The sequence below is a fragment of the Eumetopias jubatus genome, unplaced genomic scaffold, assembly GCF_037043125.1.
Source record: "Eumetopias jubatus isolate StellerSeaLion01/CBP00866 unplaced genomic scaffold, mEumJub1_p1.0 scaffold_13, whole genome shotgun sequence".
NCBI classification, from domain to species: domain Eukaryota; kingdom Metazoa; phylum Chordata; class Mammalia; order Carnivora; family Otariidae; genus Eumetopias; species Eumetopias jubatus.
The window spans coordinates 84,274,093-84,285,517 of NW_028274819.1; the positions used below are offsets into that span (position 1 = coordinate 84,274,093).

Here is an 11,425-nt window from a genome sequence, read left to right on the forward strand (position 1 = left end):
AAATTGAAGCGGAGGGAATAATTCCAAACTCACTTTACGAAACCAGCGTTACCCTGACTAAAACCAGACAAAGACGACACAAACAAAAGAAAATTACAGGCCAAAATCCCTGATAAAATAAATGCAAAAATTCTCTACAAGATATTAGCAATCTAATTCAACAATACATTAAAAGTATCATACACTATGATCAAGTGGGGATCAATCTAGAGATGCAAGGATGATTCAATATCTGCAAATCAATCAACATGATACACCACATCAACAAAATGAAGGATAAAAATCACATGATCATCTCAATAGCTGCAGAAAAAGCATCTAACAAATTCAACATCCATTTATGATAAAAACTCTGAACAAAGTAGGTGTAGAGGGAACATACCTCAACACAATAAAGGTCATATATGGCAAACACACTGCTAACATCATACACAAAATTGAAAAACTGAAGGCTTTTCCTCAAAGATCAGGAACAAGAGAAAGAATACCATTCTTGCCATTTTTATTAAACATAGCATTGGACATTCTAGCCATAGCAGTTAGGCAAGAAAATAAATAAAAGGCATCTAAACTGGGAAAGAAGTAAACCTTCACCATTTGCAGACATGATACTATATATGTGGGAAACCCTAAAGACTCCACCAAAAAACTGTTAGAACTAATACATAAAATAAAGTTGCAGGACACAAAATTAACATACAGAAATCTGTTGCATTTCTATACACTAATAACAAACTCTCAGAAAGAGAAACTAAGAAAACAACCCCATTCACAATTCTATCTAAAAGAATAAAATACCTACAAATATATTTAACTGAAGAGGTGAAACACCTGTATACTGAAAACTGTAAGACATTGATAAAAGAAGTTGAGGAAGACACAAATAAATAGAAAATGTACCATGCTCGTGGATTAAAGAATTCATATTGTGTTCTATACATTGGCTAATTGAATTTAAATAAAAAAAGAATTAATATTGGCAAAATGTCCATACTACACAGAGCAATCTACAATTTCAATGCAATCTCTATGAAAATAAGAATGGTATTTTTCACAGAAATAGAATAAACAATCCTAAACTTGTGTGGAACCACAAAAGACCCTGAATAGCCAGTGCATTCTTGAGAAAAAGCAAAGCTGGAAGTATCATGCACCATGATTTTAATCCATGCTATAAAGCTACAATAATCAAAACAACATGGAATTGGCACAACAACAAACACATGTATCAGTGGGACAGAAGGAGAACTCAGAAATAAACCCATGCAGGGGAGCCTGGCTGGCTCAGTCAGAAGAGCATGTGACTCTTGGTCTCAGGGTCATGAGTTTGAGCCCCACATTGGGTGTAGAGATTACTTAAGTAAATAAACTAAAAAAAAAAAAAGAATAAATCCATGCACTTATGATCAATTAATCTAACCAAAGGAAGCAAGAATATACAACGGGGAAAACATAGTCTCTTCAGTACATGGTGTTGATTAAATTGAGCAGGTACATGCAAAAGAAACTGAACCACTCTCTTATACCATACAAAATTAATTCAAAATGGATTAAAGACTTGATTGTATGATCTGAAATCATAAAATTCCTAGAAGAAAACATAGGTGAAAACAGTCCTAATTCTTCCAGTCCATAAGCATGTAATATCTTTTCATTTATTTCTGTATTCTTCAATTTCTTTCATCCCTATCATAGTTTTCAGTCTACAAGTCTTTAATGTTTTTGGTTAAATTTATTCTTAGATATTTTATTCTTTTGATGACTGTAAAAGCTTTTTAAGCTCATCATACAAATGTCATGTGATTTTCACCATTTAGTTATAAATATTTTTCAAAACCTATTTTGATTTTCCTTGATGCATGATTTTTTATGAGTATGTGTATGTGTCTCTCTGTGTGTTTTTTTTTCAAAACTCTATATTGCACTATGATCAGAGAGTCAAGGAATACAATTTATATGATGTTGACTTTTGAAATTTGTCAAATCTTCTTCCAAAGCTTACTATTATGTGTGAAAAATTTTTTGTAAAAGTAGAATTATTGATTGCAAAGTTTATAAGCATGTTTTGTTTTAATTTTTATTTAAATTCTAATGAGTTAATGTACAGTGCAATATTGGTTTCAGGAGTAGCATTCAGTGATTCATCACTTACATCCAACACCAAGTGTTCATCACAACAAGTACCTTCCTAAATTCCCATCACCAACCTATCTCATCCCCCACCCACCTCCCTCCATCAACCCTCGGTTTGTTCTCTATCATTAAGAGTCTCTTAGGATTTGCTTCCTTCTCTTTTTTATTTCTTCTTCCCCCCTTCTTAGGTGTTCATCTGTTTTGTTTCTTAAATTCCACATATGAGTGAAATCATATGGTATTTGTCTTTCTCTGTCTGACTTGTTTTGCTTAGCATAATACACTCTAGCTCCACTCATGTTGTTGCAAATGGCAAGATTCATTCTTTTTGATGGTTGAGTAATATTCCATTATATATATATATATATCACATCTTCTTTATCCATTCATCAGTCAGTGGACATTTGGGCTCTTTCCATAGTTTGGCTATTGTTGATAATCCTGCTATAAACATCGGAGTGCATGTGCCCCTTTGAATCATTACTTTTTTATCTTTTGGATAAATACCTAGTAGTGCATTTGCTGGATCATAGAGTAGTTCTATTTTTAACTTTTTGAGGAACCTCCATACTGTTCTCCAGAGTGGCTGCACCAGTTTGCATTCCTACCCACAGTGCAAGCGTGTCCCCTTTCTCCACAACCTCACCAACACCTGTCGTTTCTTGTGTTGTTAATTTTAGCCATTCCAAGAGGTGTGAGGTGGTATCTCATTGTGATTTTGATTTGTCTAAGCATGTTTAGATAACTGTTAATATATTACCGTGATGCTTTCTAGAAAGTTTCATACTCAGCAACAGAGAATGATAACACTGGGTTAGAGAAAACTGCCTGTTTGGCATATTGGAATGTAGAAAATCTTCAAATGAACACAATTTATTTTAAATCTTAGTGAGATTGAACAAAATTTTATAAATGCATTGAATATTTGTGTGCCATATTTTATTAATTCCTTTGTTGTGACTAAAACTAATTTTCCATTGGGTTTTAGTCTTTTATTGATTGATAAAGATTCTCTATAAGATTTTTTAAAAATAAACTTTTGCCAAACATGATCAATTTTTATAAATATTTCAAAAGTATTTTCAGTCTCTATTTGATGGGTGATGGGTTCTATATATGTCCACCAGGTCTAGCTTGTGAAATTGTGTTATTTAAATCTATACTCTTACTTAATTTTATTATACTTATATATCTATAAACTTAAGGTGGAAATATATTAAAAGGCCCCACTATTATTGTGGATATGTCAATTTTTACTTAAAATTTAATTTTTGCTTTACTTACGTTTGAATTTATGTTACTTTCTTAGTGGGTTATTTCATATATATATATACCTATATATATATATATATATATATTAAAGATTTTATTTATTTATTTGACAGAGCAAGAGAGGGAACACAAGCAGGGGGAGTGGGAGAGAGAGAAGCAGGCTTCTTGCGGAGCAGGAAGGCTGATGCGGGGCTTGGTCCCAGGACCCCGGGATCATGACCTGAGCCAAAGGCAGACACTTAAACAACTGAGCCACCAGGTGCCCCAGTGGGTTATTTCTTTTATCGTTTCATGCTAACTCCTATTCCTGTTAATTTTTTAAATTAAACTTTGTGTTATGAGATAATTATAGATTCACATGCAATTTTAAGAAATAATGAAGAGAGATCCTTGTACTCATTGCCTTTTCCCTAATGGTAACATCTTGCAAAACTATAGCACAACATCACAACCGGTATATTGACATTGAGACAGTTAGGAAACAAAGAATTTCCATCACCACAAGGATCCCTCTTATTGAACTTTGATAGCCACACTCACCCCCCACCTCTTTCCTATCTGTTCCTAACCTCTGGCAACCACCAATCTGCTCCCCATTTCTATAATTTTGTCCTTTCAAGACTGTTATATAAATGGAATCATATGGTATGTGATCTTTTGGGGTTGGCTTTTTTTCACTCAGCATAGTTCTCTGGAAATTCATCCAGGTTATTAGGTATATCCATACTGTGTTCCTTTTTCTACTGAGTAGTATACCATGTGTGGATGTATCACAGTCTCCTTAATCATTCACCCATTAAAGGCATCTGCGTTGCTTCCAATTGTGGACTACTATGAAAAAAAATATTCATGTACAGGTGTTTGTGTGAATGTAAGTCTTTATTTCTCTGGGATAAATTGCTGGGTCATGTGGTAAAACCATTTTTAGTTTGAAAAGAAACTACCAAATTGTTTTCCACTGATAATCCCACCAGCAGTGTATGAGCAATCCAATTTCTCCATATCCTCACCAGCATATGCTGTTGTCTTTATTTTTTTAGTATTAGTCATTTTGATAATTGTGTAGTGATATCTCATTGTAGTTTAAACTTGCATTTTCTTATGATGTTGAACTATGATGTTGAACATTTTTTCATGTGGATGTTTGCCATATATATCTTCTGTGAAATGTCACTTCTCTAACCGCATTGCTTCTTATTTTGAGTTTCAGAGTTCACTATATATTCCAGATACTAGCAGTTCACTGGAAATGTGGTTTACAAATTCTCTCTCCTAGTCTGTAGTTTATCATTCCCTTAGTTCAATAGGGTCTTTCAAAACAGACTCTTAAATATAGAGAACAAACTGATGGTTACCAGAGGGGAGGTGAGTGGGGGTGATTGGTGAAATTTGCGACGGGGATGTAGGAGCACACTTGTGATGAGCACCAGGTGTTAAATGGAATTGTTGAATCACTATATTGTACACCTGAAACTAATATAAGACTGTATGTTAACTATATTGGAATTAAAATATACGTATATTTAAACAGGGCTTTCACAGAGCAAAAACTTGTCATTTTGATGAAATCTAGTTTATCTATTTTTCCTTTTATGGATTAAGCTTTTGGTGGTAAGTCTAAGAATTTTTTGCCTAGTCCCACATCCTTAAATTTTTCTTCCATCTTTGTTACCAAAAGTTTTATAGTTTTATGTTTAACATTTAAGTCAGTAATTCATTTGGATTCTGGCATCTTGCCCAAAGCCTATCCCAAACTTTTACACTGTCCCTATTGTCCCAGAACAGAAAGTCAATTCAAACTAGATATTTTAGGGTTTGCATATTGCAACATCTCTCCTTAATATTTGTTTTTATATTAGTTTTTATACTAGTATTAATAATAATTAGTATTATCGATGCTAATAATTATCAATACTAATTATTATATTAGTATTTGCATTAGTATTACTAATTATATTTTATATAATATTATTTGATAACAGCATTATGACTACATTGTGGGATGAAAATTTATTTCAAAGTCTGGAATATAGACAAATATTTATCAATTCTGTCTTATTTGGTATCTTAATTGTCAACTGGGACAAGATTCAAGATTTCCAAAAAGAAAATATGCATACTAATTTGATCAAATATGAATATTAAATATTTAACCAAATATGAATATTGATTTAACCCAAAATCATGGTATAACTGTACTGGGAGAATAGGTAGAGAGAAAAACTATGTAGATGAGTAGAAGGAGTGCAGGAGCCATAAATTTTAATTTTTTATATCAAGAAATAATAAATTGATTCAAAATTGAAAATCAATAGGTAGGAATTTAAGCATGTTATTTAGAAATCTGGAGATAATAAATGGAAGAAATAGGTGAAAGTTTTGAAAATGACTCTAGGACAGTGGAGAGAGATGGGAAAGAGGGCTACGGTTTTCATTAAAAGCCTTGTGAAATTATTTGACTTTTATAATTATTTACATATGTAACTTTGATAACATATTTGTTTTTAAAAGGAAACAAGTTGCCAAAGGCAGTTCTGCATCATGTCGTGCTATCTTCTGATATTGGACCATTGATGTTAAGAACAGTGGCTACTTGAGTTTTTTCTTAGGGCAATGGACTGAAAAATAAAAGTGGTCACCAGACCAGAGAACACTGCATGCTCCCATGCTTCAGTGGGCCCACCTGTAAGCATGCATGTGTGGAAGAAATAACAACTATCTTCTAGTGAGTTTGGACATCACATATTAGTTAGATCCTACATGCCCAGGAATGTGTGGAAACTGATACCTGGAGCTCTCCGCATGAATGGGGTTGATGTCAGGTTTATATGTAGTATCAGGTGATCCACCAAAGAATCAGTGGCATTGGAAAAGAACTGGCCATAGGTAGATCTGATTTATCCATAGATAAACTACAAGACCTTAAAGCAACCTGCATCCATTTTTATGGGGGAAAGGACTCAATTATTTCTGAGGTCGACATGCTAACATTCGAGGAGACAGAATGCTTGTTTCAAGGCAGAAAAAGAGGTTCTGAGCGGCTGCAAGTGTTGGGGGTAGCTCTGGTTGGGTCATTAGCTCCGATTCAGAAAGGTCAGGTACCAGAGACATGTTGCAGAGGGCTGATGAGGGAACAGGATGTCTCAAGTCTAGGAAGATTTTCCATTGGGACCCATGGCCTCTCTTGCAAGCTCCCAGAAGAGGTCTCTCCTTCAAAAGTGGCTCTGTGTGGACCTCAGCCAGCCATGCTCACTGGGAGCAGCTTGTGGCACCCAGGATCTGGACGCTCTGATCCCAGCCCAAGGAGCTAATCCTTGGTGATGGCAAGTGATGTGATAAGTTCTTTCATGCCAAGAACCACATTTTAAGCATTTTTGTATCCCTAAGTTCTCTCCACACACCATGACAAGTGCAGGCATTTCCTTCATACAGCACTTATTCAACAAATATACAAATGTTACTTTCAGTTGAAAATGCAAGTGTTAGCAGAACACCAGTTTGTATGTCACAGAAAATACTCTATTGCCAACCAATTTTTCCCATCCTGGGAAAATAAGTGCATGTAATGAACTAATTGTTATGTTTAGGAGGGTCTTATACAAAAATCCTTGTCTTTTAATCAAATTTCAAATTGAGTTCTATTAATTTCCCAAGTTACTAATTTGTCAAATTTCTAACAATAAAGAAGAGGCCTATGATAATAGTTCACATTTGTTATGGGAAGATTTTTTAAGTTGTTGTTTCCAAAAATTAATAAAATCTAATGTATAAATTAACACAGATATCAAAGATTGTTATTTTTTTCATTTTTATTTAAATTCAGTTAACATATAATGTGTTATTGATTTCAGAGATAGAGGCCAGTGATTCATCAGTCTTATATAATACGCAGTGCTCCTTACATCACGTGCCCTCCTTAATGTCCATCACCCAGTTACTCCACCTCACCACCTCCCTCCCCTCCAGCAACCCTCAATTTGTTTCCTATGATTAAGAGTCTCTTATGGTAAAAAAAAAAAAAAAGAGTCTCTTATGGTTTTTCTCCCTCTCTGATTTCATCTTGTTTTATTTATTCCTCTCTTCCCCTATGATCCTCTGTTCTGTTTCTTAAATTCCACATATCAGTGAGGTCACATGATGATTGTCTTTCTGATTGATTTATTTTGCTTAGCATAATACCCTCTAGTTCCATCCATTGTTGCAAATGGCAAGATTTCTTTTTTTTGGTGGCTTAGTTATACACACACCCCACATCTTCTTTATCCATTCATTTGTTGATGGACATCTGGACTCTTTCCATAGATTGACTATTGTGGACATTGCTGCTATAAACATTGGGGTCCATGTGCCCCTTCGAATCACTGTTTGTATCCTTTGGATAAATACCCAGTAGTGCAATTGCTGGGTCCTAGAGTAGCTCTATTTTTAACTTTTTGAGGAACGTCCGTACTGTTTTCCAGAGTGGCTATACCAGTTTGCATTCCCACCAACAGTGTTAAGTGGGTTCCCCTTTCTCCACATCCTTGCCAACGTCTGTTGTTAACTGAGTTGTTAATTTTATCCATCTGACCAGTGTGAGGTGGTATAAATTTTTTTTTTTTACAAAACAATGTATTAAAACTGACTTGCAGAGATGCCCAATTTATTTTTTAAACATGATTTAATTTTTTTCACATTTCTTTAAATATCGTTTTTTGACAAATTTATCCAAAATGTTAAATTTTCACTTTAGAACTTATAACAGAGTGCCCTAAACTGATGTTCATTAAGATACCTTTCTGCAAGTCCTAATGGTTTCTATCTTCCTTTTAAAATGTATTAAGTATCTTTTGTCATTCTCAAAAATATTCTGGAGAAAAAATTATGAATTAAGCACCCATAAATTTTCTTCATTTCTATTACAGTGTAGCAATTTATCTTCTAACCCACAGTGGTCTATCAACTAAGTCAGGCTGAGTTTCTTGTTCTCCTTAGACATAGCTGGTTGCAACTCATAATGCAACAGTTGGCTACAGATTCTCCATTTCTTTATTAACAACTGTAATTGAGACAGGTCATTCTCTGACCTGTATATTTTGACCAGTTTTCACCTCTGAAGGTCTTCTTTCTTCTGAATCCGCTTCACCAATTTTGCTTTTTCTTCATTTAATCCTTGTTTGGGAAGATCTTCATTCTCAAAGTCACTTTGGAGATCACTGCATGACCCAGTATCAAGTGATTTAGGGTCACATATACTGATATTATTGAAAGTATTTTCCAAATAAGTATTTTCTTCAAATTGGCTGTCAATGTGTTTAAAATTTTCTTAAAATTCCAGTTTTCTTCTGTTGAAGATGGTTTCTCTGAAAAAGTCTGATCATCTTCATTCTCTACCTTAAGATGTTTTACTACACTGTAACAGGAATTTAATGAAGATCTAGTTTTTCTTAATCATCCTTTAAGTGTTGCACTCATAGGCTAGAAATATAGAATAGCTCCACTGGAAGAACTGAGATATTCATCCTTGTTTTCTTGAACTAATTGTATGGGGAGATGGTTTGGCACAGGCCTGTGGCATATTAGGTAAAATCACAGCTGAATCAGATCGACTTTCTACCTTGAAAATGAAATCTTGGGTTCTTCCTAAATAAAACTGTGTTGGTCCAAAGGTAACTACTGGTAATTTCTGGACAAATTAATTAGTTAGCATCTTATATAAACAAGACTCTCCATGTTTTTATCTATCAAAATAGCCTCAGATCTGCCATAAGGGGGGCAGGAGAATAACAGTTGTGGAATTCTTCAGGAATTATTTAATTCCTTAACAAATAATTAATTCTTTAATTTCGCTACTCCAGCTTTATAATGAAAAGAAATATAACTGAAATCTTGACTCAAAAAACATAATTAGATCTGTCACAGTTCCCTAAACCCTAAAACTGTGTAACTAGAATCAATGACCATATTAATGGGATCACACAGTACACAACCTTCTGAGTTTGCTTTTCACTCACCGAACTTCCCTGGGGGTCCATCCAAGTTCTTGCATCTAGTTAGCTGACTTTTGATGGTGTGTCTTGCCTATTCCTAAAAAGAATTTGCCAGCAGCTACAATTAGTATCACATTGGTGGGGATGGCTTTTTTACAGTCTTCATCTGCTCAAAAAACATTGAGCTCCTACTATATGTGAAGAATGAACCAAGAATAAAGAGATGAATCAAATATATTTCTGACTTACAACTTGAGTCTGGTGGAAGAATCTTATGGCCCATTAAGTCCAGACTGGTTTAAAGGAAAAATGAAAACCAGTGATACTTTGAGATTTTCTGTAGAAAGGCCAGAATAGTGTGAGCAGCTCAGGGCCCCAATCTGGTTGAGAGCTGGGGAAGGGAACCAGTGGACTATCTTGGAGTATTCTTTATATAGCTCTTGAGGAAACCATAATGCCCATATTAAAGTTGGGTGCGGGGGAGAGAACCAAACCAACACTCAGTAGAACTGCACTGGAAATAAATCACAGGCCCCACTTTTCCAGAGCATGATGACTCAGAATATCCTTCTTCCTCTGTTGGTGTGAAGAGAACTGGCAACCCCTCATTCTGTTCTGTGGGGATTAAGAATGCCTGATCAGAGAGAGCTAAGATTCCTTTCTGTTTGTGATGATATAAATGAATGTTCTAGTTGTCCTGACTGACCCAGAATGTCCTGAGCTTTGGATCAAGAAACCGGGTGAAAAGACAAGTAGCCAGGAGGAAAAAGTAAAAAGTCCCGAGTGCACACTTACCACTACCCTCAGTTACAAGTAACAGAGAGAAATCTGAGTCCTCCTGGAGCAGGAGGGAAGAGCTTTTGGGGTCCTGCTAGTGGTGTGGGATTTTGCTCCATTCTAAGCAATGAAAGAATGTTCTATCCTGGCTCATTTTTTCCCTTCTCAGGCAGTCCTTGCCACAGGCCACCAAGCAGGAGACTGGATTTTAGTTGGAAAAACTTGTCCATTGGGCTCCCACTTAACTCTGGCTTCTTCGGATCCTCCTCTCTTCCTTCCCATGGGAATCACTAATTGGGAATTGTTGGAGTGGGGACACAGGGACCCACACTGTTCCAGTGTTTGTCATGACACTGTGGCAGGCACTCCTCACCTGCCCACGCTTAAAAGGAGAGCATTCATTCATATGGTGTTTGGCTGATCATAACTCCCAGGCATAACAGCCTGAGTGCTGAATGGGAAACAAATTTTGGGTAGAAGAATATATATGGAGATGTTCAGATAAAGCAGAGAGGACAGACAATAGGAAATTTACTGTGAAACTAAGGAAGCTTAAGCTCTGGGTCCCTTCTAAGATCCTGGGAGAAACCTTAGAAATCTGTTTATGTACATATATGTTTCTGTAAAGTTAGCAAAGGGAAAATGCAATCCTGCCACTTACCTGGAAGAGAGGTAGACCAGAAATATTTGGTATTCAGCACTAAATGACTACTAGTCATGATTCTAACTTTTTAAAGGTTCTTGGCAGAGATGTGTCTTAACACTTCAGCGTGCCACCTGTGTAAGTTAGAGCAAGTCACTTAATCTCTTTACAGTTCACTATGCTCACCTATAAAATGAGATTGATAATACTAACTAATATTTGAGAGTGCTTAATGTACTCTGTCCAAAGCCCTTTATATGGATTCTCTCACTTGATTCACCAATTATCCTATGAGGCAGGGATCCTTATTATCTCCAATTTACACTTTACACACACACAATTTACAATTTAAGGAAACAGGCACAGAGAATTTAAGTGTTTTTTTCTTAAAGTCACATGGTTAGTGAATAAAGCTAGCAATCAAATCCAGATATGGGAGCCTGAATCCATAGTCCAGCCTCTTAACAGAACCATTGGTAGTTGCTGTTTTCATCAGGGTTGTTACTCAATTCAATTCAGATCAATTTAACATAACAAGTATCTCAAGTACCTATTCATGCAAGGAGCTCCTTGTGAAAATCATGAGATATAGGAGATAATCTGCAGGAAAGTACTTTGGAGAAGTCCTAGT

The 11,425-nt window shown here is 35.4% G+C and overlaps 1 pseudogene; it reads right to left on the reverse strand.

Moving 5' to 3' along the window:
* Nucleotides 1–8,173: 8,173 nt before the first annotated feature.
* On the reverse strand, nucleotides 8,174–8,859 carry LOC114222339 (swi5-dependent recombination DNA repair protein 1 homolog pseudogene; annotated as a pseudogene).
* Nucleotides 8,860–11,425: the final 2,566 nt, after the last annotated feature.